Genomic DNA, 18,078 nt, shown 5'->3' with positions numbered 1-18,078 from the left:
GATCTAAATAATACGAAACCTCGCTTTATGATTTGAAGTTAAAATCCTCAAATATAATAATATAGTGACTTCTCACGTTATTCATGTAGTGTGATTTTACGTATATATATTCGTTTTTACCAATATTTTGATACTACTTCATGTTTTCTAACAATATGTGATTTGGCGTTCAAATCTCAGAATTTCGCAAATTTTGCATTTTGAAGCAAGTTTTCTTGCATTTTGTTTTGTACTAAAAATCATCGAATATAGCAATATTTTTACCTTTATCATCCCCTTTTCCTTTATGTGATTTAAACAAAATATCATCGAATTAGGCAATATTTTGCCGTTTTTCCACGTTTATGTGAATTTTCAGTTTATTGTTATTAACTCATTAAATATACAAGAAAAATTATGCAAACACATAATTGATCAGAAAATAACCTTAAATACTTCATTTTCAATCATCTTTTTGTTTCTCGTTAAAATACTGAGTAAGATATTGAAAAGGGGAGAAGTTCTGTCTTTATTGCATATATCGACGTTTCAGCCGGATTAGAGTGGTTTTACGTGTACATCTTCCATCGGTAATATAAACGAAAAATTAGGAACATTTTAGGTAATTCTAATGAAAACACATTGATTTTTATCATTTGTATTGGAAGCAACATCTTTATACGTCTTTTCTAGGGTCTAAAAAATACGAAACGTCGCTCTATGATTCGAAGTTAAAATCCTCAAATTTGGCATAATAATGACTTTTTTCACGTTTTTGATGTAGTTTGATATTACGTATATATATTTATTTTTATCAATATTTCGATACTATTTCATGTAGTATCACGATATGTGCTTTGGCCTTCAAATCTCAGATTTTCGCATAAAATTGTATTTTAAGCAAGTTTTCTTGCATTTTGTTTCGTACTAAAAATCATCGAATTCAGCAATATTTTGACGTTTATCATCCCCCTTTCCTTTATGTGATATAAACAAAATATCATCGAATTAGGCAATATTTTGCCGTTTTTCTACGTTTTTGTGAATTTTCAGTTTATTGTTATTAACTAATTAAATATACGAGAAAAATTAGACAAACACATAATTGATCAGAAAATAACCTTAAATACTTCATTTTCAATCATCTATTTGTTTCTTGTTAAAATACTGAGTAAGATTTTGAAAAGGAGAGAATTTCTGTTTTTATTGCATATATCGACGTTTCAGCAGGAATAGAGCGGTTTTACGTGTACATCTTCCATCGGTAATATAAATGGAAAATCAGGAACATTTTAGTCAATTCTAATGAAAACACATTGATTTTTATCATTTGTATTTGAAACAACATTGTTATATGTCTTTCCTTGGATCTAAATAATACGAAACCTCGCTCTATGATTTGAAGTTAAAATCCTCAAATATGGTAATATAGTGACTTTTTTCACGTTATTCATGTAGTGTGATTTCACATATATATATTCGTTTTTACCAATATTTCGATACTACTTCATGTTTTCTCACGATATGTGATTTGGCCTTCAAATCTCAGAATTTCGCAAATTTTGCATTTTTAAGCAAGTTTTCTTGCATTTTGTTTTGTACTAAAAATCATCGAATTTAGCAATATTTTGACCTTTATGATCCCCTTTTCCTTTATGTGATTTAAACAAAATATCATCGAATTAGGCAATATTTTGTTGTTTTTCCACGTTTTTGTGAATTTTCAGTTTATTGTTATTAATTCATTAAATATACGATAAAAATTATGCAAACACATAATTGATCAGAAAAAACTCTTAAATACTTCATTTTCAATGATCTATTTGTTTTTCGTTAAAATACTGAGTAAGATATTGAAAAGGGGAGAAGTTCTGTTTTTATTGCATATATCGACGTTTCAGCCGGATTAAAGCGGTTTTACGTGTACATCTTCCATCGGTAATATAAACGGAAAATCAGGAACATTTTAGTTAATTCTAATGAAAACACATTGATTTTTATCATTTGTATTGGAAGCAACATCTTTATACGTCTTTTCTAGGGTCTAAAAAATACGAAACGTCGCTCTATGATTCCAAGTTAAAAACCTCAAATTTGGTATAATAATGACTTTTCACGTTTTTGATGTAGTTTGATATTACGTAAATATATTCATTTTTACCAATATTTCGATAATATTTCATGTAGTATCACGATATGTGCATTGGCCTTCAAATCTCAGATTTTCGCATAAAATTGCATTTTAAGCAAGTTTTCTTGCATTTTGTTTCGTACTAAAAATCATCGAATTCAGCAATATTTTGACGTTTATCATCCCCTTTTCCTTTATGTGATATAAACAAAACATCATCGAATTAGGCAATATTTTGCCGTTTTTCTACGTTTTTGTGAATTTTCAGTTTATTGTTATTAACTCATTAAATATACGAGAAAAATTAGGCAAACACATAATTGATCAGAAAATAACCTTAAATACTTCATTTTCAATCATCTATTTGTTTCTTGTTAAAATACTGAGTAAGATATTGAAAAGGGGAGAAGTTCTGTTTTTATTGCATATATCGACGTTTCAGCCGGAATAGAGCGGTTTTACGTGTACATCTTCCATCGGTAATATAAATGGAAAATCAGGAACATTTTAGTCAATTCTAATGAAAACACATTGATTTTTATCATTTGTATTTGAAACAACATTGTTATATGTCTTTTCTTGGATCTAAATAATACGAAACCTCGCTCTATGATTTGAAGTTAAAATCCTCAAATATGGTAATATAGTGACTTTTTTCACGTTATTCATGTAGTGTGATTTCACATATATATATTCGTTTTTACCAATATTTCGATACTACTTCATGTTTTCTCACGATATGTGATTTGGCCTTCAAATCTCAGAATTTCGCAAATTTTGCATTTTTAAGCAAGTTTTCTTGCATTTTGTTTTGTACTAAAAATCATCGAATTTATCAATATTTTGACCTTTATGATCCCCTTTTCCTTTATGTGATTTAAACAAAATATCATCGAATTAGGCAATATTTTGTTGTTTTTCCACGTTTTTGTGAATTTTCAGTTTATTGTTATTAATTCATTAAATATACGATAAAAATTATGCAAACACATAATTGATCAGAAAAAACTCTTAAATACTTCATTTTCAATGATCTATTTGTTTTTCGTTAAAATACTGAGTAAGATATTGAAAAGGGGAGAAGTTCTGTTTTTATTGCATATATCGACGTTTCAGCCGGATTAAAGCGGTTTTACGTGTACATCTTCCATCGGTAATATAAACGGAAAATCAGGAACATTTTAGTTAATTCTAATGAAAACACATTGATTTTTATCATTTGTATTGGAAGCAACATCTTTATACGTCTTTTCTAGGGTCTAAAAAATACGAAACGTCGCTCTATGATTCCAAGTTAAAAACCTCAAATTTGGTATAATAATGACTTTTCACGTTTTTGATGTAGTTTGATATTACGTAAATATATTCATTTTTACCAATATTTCGATACTATTTCATGTAGTATCACGATATGTGCATTGGCCTTCAAATCTCAGATTTTCGCATAAAATTGCATTTTAAGCAAGTTTTCTTGCATTTTGTTTCGTACTAAAAATCATCGAATTCAGCAATATTTTGACGTTTATCATCCCCTTTTCCTTTATGTGATATAAACAAAATATCATCGAATTAGGCAATATTTTGCCGTTTTTCTACGTTTTTGTGAATTTTCAGTTTATTGTTATTAACTCATTAAATATACGAGAAAAATTAGGCAAACACATAATTGATCAGAAAATAACCTTAAATACTTCATTTTCAATCATCTATTTGTTTCTTGTTAAAATACTGAGTAAGATATTGAAAAGGGGAGAAGTTCTGTTTTTATTGCATATATCGACGTTTCAGCCGGAATAGAGCGGTTTTACGTGTACATCTTCCATCGGTAATATAAATGGAAAATCAGGAACATTTTAGTCAATTCTAATGAAAACACATTGATTTTTATCATTTGTATTTGAAACAACATTGTTATATGTCTTTTCTTGGATCTAAATAATACGAAACCTCGCTCTATGATTTGAAGTTAAAATCCTCAAATATGGTAATATAGTGACTTTTTTCACGTTATTCATGTAGTGTGATTTTACGTATATATATTCGTTTTTACCAATATTTCGATACTACTTCATGTTTTCTCACGATATGTGATTTGGCCTTCAAATCTCAGAATTTCGCAAATTTTGCATTTTTAAGCAAGTTTTCTTGCATTTTGTTTTGTACTAAAAATCATCGAATTTAGCAATATTTTGACCTTTATGATCCCCTTTTCCTTTATGTGATTTAAACAAAATATCATCGAATTATGCAATATTTTGTTGTTTTTCCACGTTTTTGTGAATTTTCAGTTTATTGTTATTAATTCATTAAATATACGATAAAAATTATGCAAACACATAATTGATCAGAAAAAACTCTTAAATACTTCATTTTCAATGATCTATTTGTTTTTCGTTAAAATACTGAGTAAGATATTGAAAAGGGGAGAAGTTCTGTTTTTATTGCATATATCGACGTTTCAGCCGGATTAAAGCGGTTTTACGTGTACATCTTCCATCGGTAATATAAACGGAAAATCAGGAACATTTTAGTTAATTCTAATGAAAACACATTGATTTTTATCATTTGTATTGGAAGCAACATCTTTATACGTCTTTTCTAGGGTCTAAAAAATACGAAACGTCGCTCTATGATTCCAAGTTAAAAACCTCAAATTTGGTATAATAATGACTCTTTTCACGTTTTTGATGTAGTTTGATATTACGTAAATATATTCATTTTTACCAATATTTCGATACTATTTCATTTAGTATCACGATATGTGCATTGGCCTTCAAATCTCAGATTTTCGCATAAAATTGCATTTTAAGCAAGTTTTCTTGCATTTTGTTTCGTACTAAAAATCATCGAATTCAGCAATATTTTGACGTTTATCACCCCCTTTTCCTTTATGTGATATAAACAAAATTTCATCGAATTACGCAATATTTTGCTGTTTTTCTACGTTTTTGTGAGTTTTCACTTTATTGCTATTAATTCATAAAATATACGATAAAAATGATGCAAACACATAATTGATCAGAAAATAACCTTAAATACATTTTCAATCATCTATTTGTTTTTCGTTAAAATACTGAGTAAGACATTGAAAAGGGGAGAAATTCTGTTTTTATTGCATATGTAGACGTTTCAGCCGGATTAGAGCGGTTTTACGTGTACATCTTCCATCGGTAATATAAAGGGAAAATCAAGAACATTTTAGTTAATTCTAATGAAAACACATTGATTTTTATCATTTGCATTTGAAACAACATTGTCATATGTCTTTTCTTGGATCTAAATAATACGAAACCTCGCTCTATGATTTGAAGATAAAATCCTCAAATATAATAATATAGTGACTTCTCACGTTATTCATGTAGTGTGATTTTACGTATATATATTCGTTTTTACCAATATTTCGATACTACTTCATGTTTTCTAACAATATGTGATTTGGCGTTCAAATCTCAGAATTTCGCAAATTTTGCATTTTGAAGCAAGTTTTCTTGCATTTTGTTTTGTACTAAAAATCATCGAATATAGCAATATTTTTACCTTTATCATCCCCTTTTCCTTTATGTGATATAAACAAAATATCATCGAATTAGGCAATATTTTGCCGTTTTTCCACGTTTATGTGAATTTTCAGTTTATTGTTATTAACTCATTAAATATACAAGAAAAATTATGCAAACACATAATTGATCAGAAAATAACCTTAAATACTTCATTTTCAATCATCTTTTTGTTTCTCGTTAAAATACTGAGTAAGATATTGAAAAGGGGAGATGTTCTGTCTTTATTGCATATATCGACGTTTCAGCCGGATTAGAGTGGTTTTACGTGTACATCTTCCATCGGTAATATAAACGAAAAATTAGGAACATTTTAGGTAATTCTAATGAAAAAAACATTGATTTTTATCATTTGTATTGGAAGCAACATCTTTATACGGTTTTTTTAGGGTCTAAAAAATACGAAACGGCGCTCCATGATTCGAAGTTAAAATCCTCAAATTTGGCATAATAATGACTTTTTTCACGTTTTTGATGTAGTTTGATATTACGTAAATATATTTATTTTTATCAATATTTCGATACTATTTCATGTAGTATCGCGATATGTGCTTTGGCCTTCAAATCTCAGATTTTCGCATAAAATTGTATTTTAAGCAAGTTTTCTTGCATTTTGTTTCGTACTAAAAATCATCGAATTCAGCAATATTTTGACGTTTATCATCCCCTTTTCCTTTATGTGATATAAACAAAATATCATCGAATTAGGCAATATTTTGCCGTTTTTCTACGTTTATGTGAATTTTCAGTTTATTGTTATTAACTCATTAAATATACGAGAAAAATTAGGCAAACACATAATTGATCAGAAAATAACCTTAAATACTTCATTTTCAATCATCTATTTGTTTCTTGTTAAAATACTGAGTAAGATATTGAAAAGGGGAGAAGTTCTGTTTTTATTGCATATATCGACGTTTCAGCCGGAATAGAGCGGTTTTACGTGTACATCTTCCATCGGTAATATAAACGGAAAATCAGGAACATTTTAGTTAATTCTAATGAAAATACATTGATTTTCATCATTTGCATTTGAAACAACATTGTCATATGTCTTTTCTTGGATCTAAATAATACGAAACCTCGCTCTATGATTTGAAGTTAAAATCCTCAAATATTGTAATATAGTGACTTTTTTCACGTTATTCATGTAGTGTGATTTACGTATATATATTCGTTTTTTACCAATATTTCGATACTACTTCATGTTTTCTAACAATATGTGATTTGGCCTTCAAATCTCAGAATTTCGCAAATTTAGCATTTTAAGCAAGTTTTCTTGCATTTTGTTTTGTACTAAAAATCATCGAATTGAGCAATATTTTCACCTTTATCATCCCCTTTTCCTTCATGTGATTTAAACAAAATATCATCGAATTAGGCAATATTTTGCCGTTTTTCCACGTTTATGTGAATTTTCAGTTTATTGTTATTAACTCATTAAATATACGAGAAAAATTATGCAAACACATAATTGATCAGAAAATAACCTTAAATACTTCATTTTCAATCATCTTTTTGTTTCTCGTTAAAATACTGAGTAAGATATTGAAAAGGGGAGAAGTTCTGTCTTTATTGCATATATCGACGTTTCAGCCGGATTAGAGTGGTTTTACGTGTACATCTTCCATCGGTAATATAAACGAAAAATTAGGAACATTTTAGGTAATTCTAATGAAAACACATTGATTTTTATCATTTGTATTGGAAGCAACATCTTTATACGTCTTTTCTAGGGTCTAAAAAATACGAAACGTCGCTCTATGATTCGAAGTTAAAATCCTCAAATTTGGCATAATAATGACTTTTTTCACGTTTTTGATGTAGTTTGATATTACGTAAATATATTTATTTTTATCAATATTTCGATACTATTTCATGTAGTATCACGATATGTGCTTTGGCCTTCAAATCTCAGATTTTCGCATAAAATTGTATTTTAAGCAAGTTTTCTTGCATTTTGTTTCGTACTAAAAATCATCGAATTCAGCAATATTTTGACGTTTATCATCCCCTTTTCCTTTATGTGATATAAACAAAATATCATCGAATTAGGCAATATTTTGCCGTTTTTCTACGTTTTTGTGAATTTTCAGTTTATTGTTATTAACTCATTAAATATACGAGAAAAATTAGGCAAACACATAATTGATCAGAAAATAACCTTAAATACTTCATTTTCAATCATCTATTTGTTTCTTGTTAAAATACTGAGTAAGATATTGAAAAGGGGAGAAGTTCTGTTTTTATTGCATATATCGACGTTTCAGCCGGAATAGAGCGGTTTTACGTGTACATCTTCCATCGGTAATATAAATGGAAAATCAGGAACATTTTAGTCAATTCTAATGAAAACACATTGATTTTTATCATTTGTATTTGAAACAACATTGTTATATGTCTTTTCTTGGATCTAAATAATACGAAACCTCGCTCTATGATTTGAAGTTAAAATCCTCAAATATGGTAATATAGTGACTTTTTTCACGTTATTCATGTAGTGTGATTTTACGTATATATATTCGTTTTTACCAATATTTCGATACTACTTCATGTTTTCTCACGATATGTGATTTGGCCTTCAAATCTCAGAATTTCGCAAATTTCGCATTTTTAAGCAAGTTTTCTTGCATTTTGTTTTGTACTAAAAATCATCGAATTTAGCAATATTTTGACCTTTATGATCCCCTTTTCCTTTATGTGATTTAAACAAAATATCATCGAATTAGGCAATATTTTGTTGTTTTTCCACGTTTTTGTGAATTTTCAGTTTATTGTTATTAATTCATTAAATATACGATAAAAATTATGCAAACACATAATTGATCAGAAAAAACTCTTAAATACTTCATTTTCAATGATCTATTTGTTTTTCGTTAAAATACTGAGTAAGATATTGAAAAGGGGAGAAGTTCTGTTTTTATTGCATATATCGACGTTTCAGCCGGATTAAAGCGGTTTTACGTGTACATCTTCCATCGGTAATATAAACGGAAAATCAGGAACATTTTAGTTAATTCTAATGAAAACACATTGATTTTTATCATTTGTATTGGAAGCAACATCTTTATACGTCTTTTCTAGGGTCTAAAAAATACGAAACGTCGCTCTATGATTCCAAGTTAAAAACCTCAAATTTGGTATAATAATGACTCTTTTCACGTTTTTGATGTAGTTTGATATTACGTAAATATATTCATTTTTACCAATATTTCGATACTATTTCATGTAGTATCACGATATGTGCATTGGCCTTCAAATCTCAGATTTTCGCATAAAATTGCATTTTAAGCAAGTTTTCTTGCATTTTGTTTCGTACTAAAAATCATCGAATTCAGCAATATTTTGACGTTTATCACCCCCTTTTCCTTTATGTGATATAAACAAAATTTCATCGAATTACGCAATATTTTGCTGTTTTTCTACGTTTTTGTGAGTTTTCACTTTATTGCTATTAATTCATAAAATATACGATAAAAATGATGCAAACACATAATTGATCAGAAAATAACCTTAAATACATTTTCAATCATCTATTTGTTTTTCGTTAAAATACTGAGTAAGACATTGAAAAGGGGAGAAATTCTGTTTTTATTGCATATGTAGACGTTTCAGCCGGATTAGAGCGGTTTTACGTGTACATCTTCCATCGGTAATATAAAGGGAAAATCAAGAACATTTTAGTTAATTCTAATGAAAACACATTGATTTTTATCATTTGCATTTGAAACAACATTGTCATATGTCTTTTCTTGGATCTAAATAATACGAAACCTCGCTCTATGATTTGAAGTTAAAATCCTCAAATATAATAATATAGTGACTTCTCACGTTATTCTTGTAGTGTGATTTTACGTATATATATTCGTTTTTACCAATATTTCGATACTACTTCATGTTTTCTAACAATATGTGATTTGGCGTTCAAATCTCAGAATTTCGCAAATTTTGCATTTTGAAGCAAGTTTTCTTGCATTTTGTTTTGTACTAAAAATCATCGAATATAGCAATATTTTTACCTTTATCATCCCCTTTTCCTTTATGTGATATAAACAAAATATCATCGAATTAGGCAATATTTTGCCGTTTTTCCACGTTTATGTGAATTTTCAGTTTATTGTTATTAACTCATTAAATATACAAGAAAAATTATGCAAACACATAATTGATCAGAAAATAACCTTAAATACTTCATTTTCAATCATCTTTTTGTTTCTCGTTAAAATACTGAGTAAGATATTGAAAAGGGGAGATGTTCTGTCTTTATTGCATATATCGACGTTTCAGCCGGATTAGAGTGGTTTTACGTGTACATCTTCCATCGGTAATATAAACGACAAATTAGGAACATTTTAGGTAATTCTAATGAAAACACATTGATTTTTATCATTTGTATTGGAAGTAACATCTTTATACGTCTTTTCTAGGGTCTAAAAAATACGAAACGGCGCTCCATGATTCGAAGTTAAAATCCTCAAATTTGGCATAATAATGACTTTTTTCACGTTTTTGATGTAGTTTGATATTACGTAAATATATTTATTTTTATCAATATTTCGATACTATTTCATGTAGTATCGCGTTATGTGCTTTGGCCTTCAAATCTCAGATTTTCGCATAAAATTGTATTTTAAGCAAGTTTTCTTGCATTTTGTTTCGTACTAAAAATCATCGAATTCAGCAATATTTTGACGTTTATCATCCCCTTTTCCTTTATGTGATATAAACAAAATATCATCGAATTAGGCAATATTTTGCCGTTTTTCTACGTTTATGTGAATTTTCAGTTTATTGTTATTAACTCATTAAATATACGAGAAAAATTAGGCAAACACATAATTGATCAGAAAATAACCTTAAATACTTCATTTTCAATCATCTATTTGTTTCTTGTTAAAATACTGAGTAAGATATTAAAAAGGGGAGAAGTTCTGTTTTTATTGCATATATCGACGTTTCAGCCGGAATAGAGCGGTTTTACGTGTACATCTTCCATCGGTAATATAAATGGAAAATCTGGAACATTTTAGTCAATTCTAATGAAAACACATTGATTTTTATCATTTGTATTTGAAACAACATTGTTATATGTCTTTTCTTGGATCTAAATAATACGAAACCTCGCTCTATGATTTGAAGTTAAAATCCTCAAATATGGTAATATAGTGACTTTTTTCACGTTATTCATGTAGTGTGATTTTACGTATATATATTCGTTTTTACCAATATTTCGATACTACTTCATGTTTTCTAACAATATGTGATTTTGCCTTCAAATCTCAGAATTTCGCAAATTTTGCATTTGTAAGCAAGTTTTCTTGCATTTTGTTTTGTACTAAAAATCATCGAATTTAGCAATATTTTGACCTTTATGATCCCCTTTTCCTTTATGTGATTTAAACAAAATATCATCGAATTAGGCAATATTTTGTTGTTTTTCCACGTTTTTGTGAATTTTCAGTTTATTGTTATTAATTCATTAAATATACGATAAAAATTATGCAAACACATAATTGATCAGAAAAAACTCTTAAATACTTCATTTTCAATGATCTATTTGTTTTTCGTTAAAATACTGAGTAAGATATTGAAAAGGGGAGAAGTTCTGTTTTTATTGCATATATCGACGTTTCAGCCGGATTAAAGCGGTTTTACGTGTACATCTTCCATCGGTAATATAAACGGAAAATCAGGAACATTTTAGTTAATTCTAATGAAAACACATTGATTTTTATCATTTGTATTGGAAGCAACATCTTTATACGTCTTTTCTAGGGTCTAAAAAATACGAAACGTCGCTCTATGATTCCAAGTTAAAAACCTCAAATTTGGTATAATAATGACTCTTTTCACGTTTTTGATGTAGTTTGATATTACGTAAATATATTCATTTTTACCAATATTTCGATACTATTTCATGTAGTATCACGATATGTGCATTGGCCTTCAAATCTCAGATTTTCGCATAAAATTGCATTTTAAGCAAGTTTTCTTGCATTTTGTTTCGTACTAAAAATCATCGAATTCAGCAATATTTTGACGTTTATCACCCCCTTTTCCTTTATGTGATATAAACAAAATTTCATCGAATTACGCAATATTTTGCTGTTTTTCTACGTTTTTGTGAGTTTTCACTTTATTGCTATTAATTCATAAAATATACGATAAAAATGATGCAAACACATAATTGATCAGAAAATAACCTTAAATACATTTTCAATCATCTATTTGTTTTTCGTTAAAATACTGAGTAAGACATTGAAAAGGGGAGAAATTCTGTTTTTATTGCAAATGTAGACGTTTCAGCCGGATTAGAGCGGTTTTACGTGTACATCTTCCATCGGTAATATAAAGGGAAAATCAAGAACATTTTAGTTAATTCTAATGAAAACACATTGATTTTTATCATTTGCATTTGAAACAACATTGTCATATGTCTTTTCTTGGATCTAAATAATACGAAACCTCGCTCTATGATTTGAAGTTAAAATCCTCAAATATAATAATATAGTGACTTCTCACGTTATTCTTGTAGTGTGATTTTACGTATATATATTCGTTTTTACCAATATTTCGATACTACTTCATGTTTTCTAACAATATGTGATTTGGCGTTCAAATCTCAGAATTTCGCAAATTTTGCATTTTGAAGCAAGTTTTCTTGCATTTTGTTTTGTACTAAAAATCATCGAATATAGCAATATTTTTACCTTTATCATCCCCTTTTCCTTTATGTGATATAAACAAAATATCATCGAATTAGGCAATATTTTGCCGTTTTTCCACGTTTATGTGAATTTTCAGTTTATTGTTATTAACTCATTAAATATACAAGAAAAATTATGCAAACACATAATTGATCAGAAAATAACCTTAAATACTTCATTTTCAATCATCTTTTTGTTTCTCGTTAAAATACTGAGTAAGATATTGAAAAGGGGAGATGTTCTGTCTTTATTGCATATATCGACGTTTCAGCCGGATTAGAGTGGTTTTACGTGTACATCTTCCATCGGTAATATAAACGACAAATTAGGAACATTTTAGGTAATTCTAATGAAAACACATTGATTTTTATCATTTGTATTGGAAGTAACATCTTTATACGTCTTTTCTAGGGTCTAAAAAATACGAAACGGCGCTCCATGATTCGAAGTTAAAATCCTCAAATTTGGCATAATAATGACTTTTTTCACGTTTTTGATGTAGTTTGATATTACGTAAATATATTTATTTTTATCAATATTTCGATACTATTTCATGTAGTATCGCGATATGTGCTTTGGCCTTCAAATCTCAGATTTTCGCATAAAATTGTATTTTAAGCAAGTTTTCTTGCATTTTGTTTCGTACTAAAAATCATCGAATTCAGCAATATTTTGACGTTTATCATCCCCTTTTCCTTTATGTGATATAAACAAAATATCATCGAATTAGGCAATATTTTGCCGTTTTTCTACGTTTATGTGAATTTTCAGTTTATTGTTATTAACTCATTAAATATACGAGAAAAATTAGGCAAACACATAATTGATCAGAAAATAACCTTAAATACTTCATTTTCAATCATCTATTTGTTTCTTGTTAAAATACTGAGTAAGATATTAAAAAGGGGAGAAGTTCTGTTTTTATTGCATATATCGACGTTTCAGCCGGAATAGAGCGGTTTTACGTGTACATCTTCCATCGGTAATATAAATGGAAAATCAGGAACATTTTAGTCAATTCTAATGAAAACACATTGATTTTTATCATTTGTATTTGAAACAACATTGTTATATGTCTTTTCTTGGATCTAAATAATACGAAACCTCGCTCTATGATTTGAAGTTAAAATCCTCAAATATGGTAATATAGTGACTTTTTTCACGTTATTCATGTAGTGTGATTTTACGTATATATATTCGTTTTTACCAATATTTCGATACTACTTCATGTTTTCTAACAATATATGATTTGGCCTTCAAATCTCAGAATTTCGCAAATTTTGCATTTTTAAGCAAGTTTTCTTGCATTTTGTTTTGTACTAAAAATCATCGAATTTAGCAATATTTTGACCTTTATGATCCCCTTTTCCTTTATGTGATTTAAACAAAATATCATCGAATTAGGCAATATTTTGTTGTTTTTCCACGTTTTTGTGAATTTTCAGTTTATTGTTATTAATTCATTAAATATACGATAAAAATTATGCAAACACATAATTGATCAGAAAAAACTCTTAAATACTTCATTTTCAATGATCTATTTGTTTTTCGTTAAAATACTGAGTAAGATATTGAAAAGGGGAGAAGTTCTGTTTTTATTGCATATATCGACGTTTCAGCCGGATTAAAGCGGTTTTACGTGTACATCTTCCATCGGTAATATAAACGGAAAATCAGGAACATTTTAGTTAATTCTAATGAAAACACATTGATTTTTATCATTTGTATTGGAAGCAACATCTTTATACGTCTTTTCTAGGGTCTAAAAAATACGAAACGTCGCTCTATGATTCCAAGTTAAAAACCTCAAATTTGGTATAATAATGACTCTTTTCACGTTTTTGATGTAGTTTGATATTACGTAAATATATTCATTTTTACCAATATTTCGATACTATTTCATGTAGTATCACGATATGTGCATTGGCCTTCAAATCTCAGATTTTCGCATAAAATTGCATTTTAAGCAAGTTTTCTTGCATTTTGTTTCGTACTAAAAATCATCGAATTCAGCAATATTTTGACGTTTATCATCCCCTTTTCCTTTGTGTGATATAAACAAAATATCATCGAATTAGGCAATATTTTGCCGTTTTTCTACGTTTTTGTGAATTTTCAGTTTATTGTTATTAACTCATTATTATACGAGAAAAATTAGGCAAACACATAATTGATCAGAAAATAACCTTAAATACTTCATTTTCAATCATCTATTTGTTTCTTGTTAAAATACTGAGTAAGATATTGAAAAGGGGAGAAGTTCTGTTTTTATTGCATATATCGACGTTTCAGCCGGAATAGAGCGGTTTTACGTGTACATCTTCCATCGGTAATATAAATGGAAAATCAGGAACATTTTAGTCAATTCTAATGAAAACACATTGATTTTTATCATTTGTATTTGAAACAACATTGTTATATGTCTTTTCTTGGATCTAAATAATACGAAACCTCGCTCTATGATTTGAAGTTAAAATCCTCAAATATGGTAATATAGTGACTTTTTTCACGTTATTCATGTAGTGTGATTTTACGTATATATATTCGTTTTTACCAATATTTCGATACTACTTCATGTTTTCTCACGATATGTGATTTGGCCTTCAAATCTCAGAATTTCGCAAATTTTGCATTTTTAAGCAAGTTTTCTTGCATTTTGTTTTGTACTAAAAATCATCGAATTTAGCAATATTTTGACCTTTATGATCCCCTTTTCCTTTATGTGATTTAAACAAAATATCATCGAATTAGGCAATATTTTGTTGTTTTTCCACGTTTTTGTGAATTTTCAGTTTATTGTTATTAATTCATTAAATATACGATAAAAATTATGCAAACACATAATTGATCAGAAAAAACTCTTAAATACTTCATTTTCAATGATCTATTTGTTTTTCGTTAAAATACTGAGTAAGATATTGAAAAGGGGAGAAGTTCTGTTTTTATTGCATATATCGACGTTTCAGCCGGATTAAAGCGGTTTTACGTGTACATCTTCCATCGGTAATATAAACGGAAAATCAGGAACATTTTAGTTAATTCTAATGAAAACACATTGATTTTTATCATTTGTATTGGAAGCAACATCTTTATACGTCTTTTCTAGGGTCTAAAAAATACGAAACGTCGCTCTATGATTCCAAGTTAAAAACCTCAAATTTGGTATAATAATGACTCTTTTCACGTTTTTGATGTAGTTTGATATTACGTAAATATATTAATTTTTACCAATATTTCGATACTATTTCATGTAGTATCACGATATGTGCATTGGCCTTCAAATCTCAGATTTTCGCATAAAATTGCATTTTAAGCAAGTTTTCTTGCATTTTGTTTCGTACTAAAAATCATCGAATTCAGCAATATTTTGACGTTTATCACCCCCTTTTCCTTTGTGTGATATAAACAAAATATCATCGAATTAGGCAATATTTTGCCGTTTTTCTACGTTTTTTGTGAATTTTCAGTTTATTGTTATTAACTCATTATTATACGAGAAAAATTAGGCAAACACATAATTGATCAGAAAATAACCTTAAATACTTCATTTTCAATCATCTATTTGTTTCTTGTTAAAATACTGAGTAAGATATTGAAAAGGGGAGAAGTTCTGTTTTTATTGCATATATCGACGTTTCAGCCGGAATAGAGCGGTTTTACGTGTACATCTTCCATCGGTAATATAAATGGAAAATCAGGAACATTTTAGTCAATTCTAATGAAAACACATTGATTTTTATCATTTGTATTTGAAACAACATTGTTATATGTCTTTTCTTGGATCTAAATAATACGAAACCTCGCTCTATGATTTGAAGTTAAAATCCTCAAATATGGTAATATAGTGACTTTTTTCACGTTATTCATGTAGTGTGATTTTACGTATATATATTCGTTTTTACCAATATTTCGATACTACTTCATGTTTTCTCACGATATGTGATTTGGCCTTCAAATCTCAGAATTTCGCAAATTTTGCATTTTTAAGCAAGTTTTCTTGCATTTTGTTTTGTACTAAAAATCATCGAATTTAGCAATATTTTGACCTTTATGATCCCCTTTTCCTTTATGTGATTTAAACAAAATATCATCGAATTAGGCAATATTTTGTTGTTTTTCCACGTTTTTGTGAATTTTCAGTTTATTGTTATTAATTCATTAAATATACGATAAAAATTATGCAAACATTTAATTGATCAGAAAAAACTCTTAAATACTTCATTTTCAATGATCTATTTGTTTTTCGTTAAAATACTGAGTAAGATATTGAAAAGGGGAGAAGTTCTGTTTTTATTGCATATATCGACGTTTCAGCCGGATTAAAGCGGTTTTACGTGTACATCTTCCATCGGTAATATAAACGGAAAATCAGGAACATTTTAGTTAATTCTAATGAAAACACATTGATTTTTATCATTTGTATTGGAAGCAACATCTTTATACGTCTTTTCTAGGGTCTAAAAAATACGAAACGTCGCTCTATGATTCCAAGTTAAAAACCTCAAATTTGGTATAATAATGACTCTTTTCACGTTTTTGATGTAGTTTGATATTACGTAAATATATTCATTTTTACCAATATTTCGATACTATTTCATGTAGTATCACGATATGTGCATTGGCCTTCAAATCTCAGATTTTCGCATAAAATTGCATTTTAAGCAAGATTTCTTGCATATTGTTTCGTACTAAAAATCATCGTATTCAGCAATATTTTGACGTTTATCACCCCCTTTTCCTTTATGTGATATAAACAAAATTTCATCGAATTACGCAATATTTTGCTGTTTTTCTACGTTTTTGTGAGTTTTCACTTTATTGCTATTAATTCATTAAATATACGATAAAAATGATGCAAACACATAATTGATCAGAAAATAACCTTAAATACATTTTCAATCATCTATTTGTTTTTCGTTAAAATACTGAGTAAGACATTGAAAAGGGGAGAAATTCTGTTTTTATTGCATATGTAGACGTTTCAGCCGGATTAGAGCGGTTTTACGTGTACATCTTCCATCGGTAATATAAAGGGAAAATCAAGAACATTTTAGTTAATTCTAATGAAAACACATTGATTTTTATCATTTGCATTTGAAACAACATTGTCATATGTCTTTTCTTGGATCTAAATAATACGAAACCTCGCTTTATGATTTGAAGTTAAAATCCTCAAATATAATAATATAGTGACTTCTCACGTTATTTATGTAGTGTGATTTTACGTATATATATTCGTTTTTACCAATATTTCGATACTACTTCATGTTTTCTAACAATATGTGATTTGGCGTTCAAATCTCAGAATTTCGCAAATTTTGCATTTTGAAGCAAGTTTTCTTGCATTTTGTTTTGTACTAAAAATCATCGAATATAGCAATATTTTTACCTTTATCATCCCCTTTTCCTTTATGTGATTTAAACAAAATATCATCGAATTAGGCAATATTTTGCCGTTTTTCCACGTTTATGTGAATTTTCAGTTTATTGTTATTAACTCATTAAATATACAAGAAAAATTATGCAAACACATAATTGATCAGAAAATAACCTTAAATACTTCATTTTCAATCATCTTTTTGTTTCTCGTTAAAATACTGAGTAAGATATTGAAAAGGGGAGAAGTTCTGTTTTTATTGCATATATCGACGTTTCAGCCGGATTAAAGCGGTTTTACGTGTACATCTTCCATCGGTAATATAAA

This window comes from Procambarus clarkii, chromosome 54 (assembly GCF_040958095.1).
Source record: "Procambarus clarkii isolate CNS0578487 chromosome 54, FALCON_Pclarkii_2.0, whole genome shotgun sequence".
Taxonomy (NCBI): domain Eukaryota; kingdom Metazoa; phylum Arthropoda; class Malacostraca; order Decapoda; family Cambaridae; genus Procambarus; species Procambarus clarkii.
The sequence above is the reverse complement of the archived record's forward strand: the minus strand, read 5'-3'. Positions refer to the sequence as shown.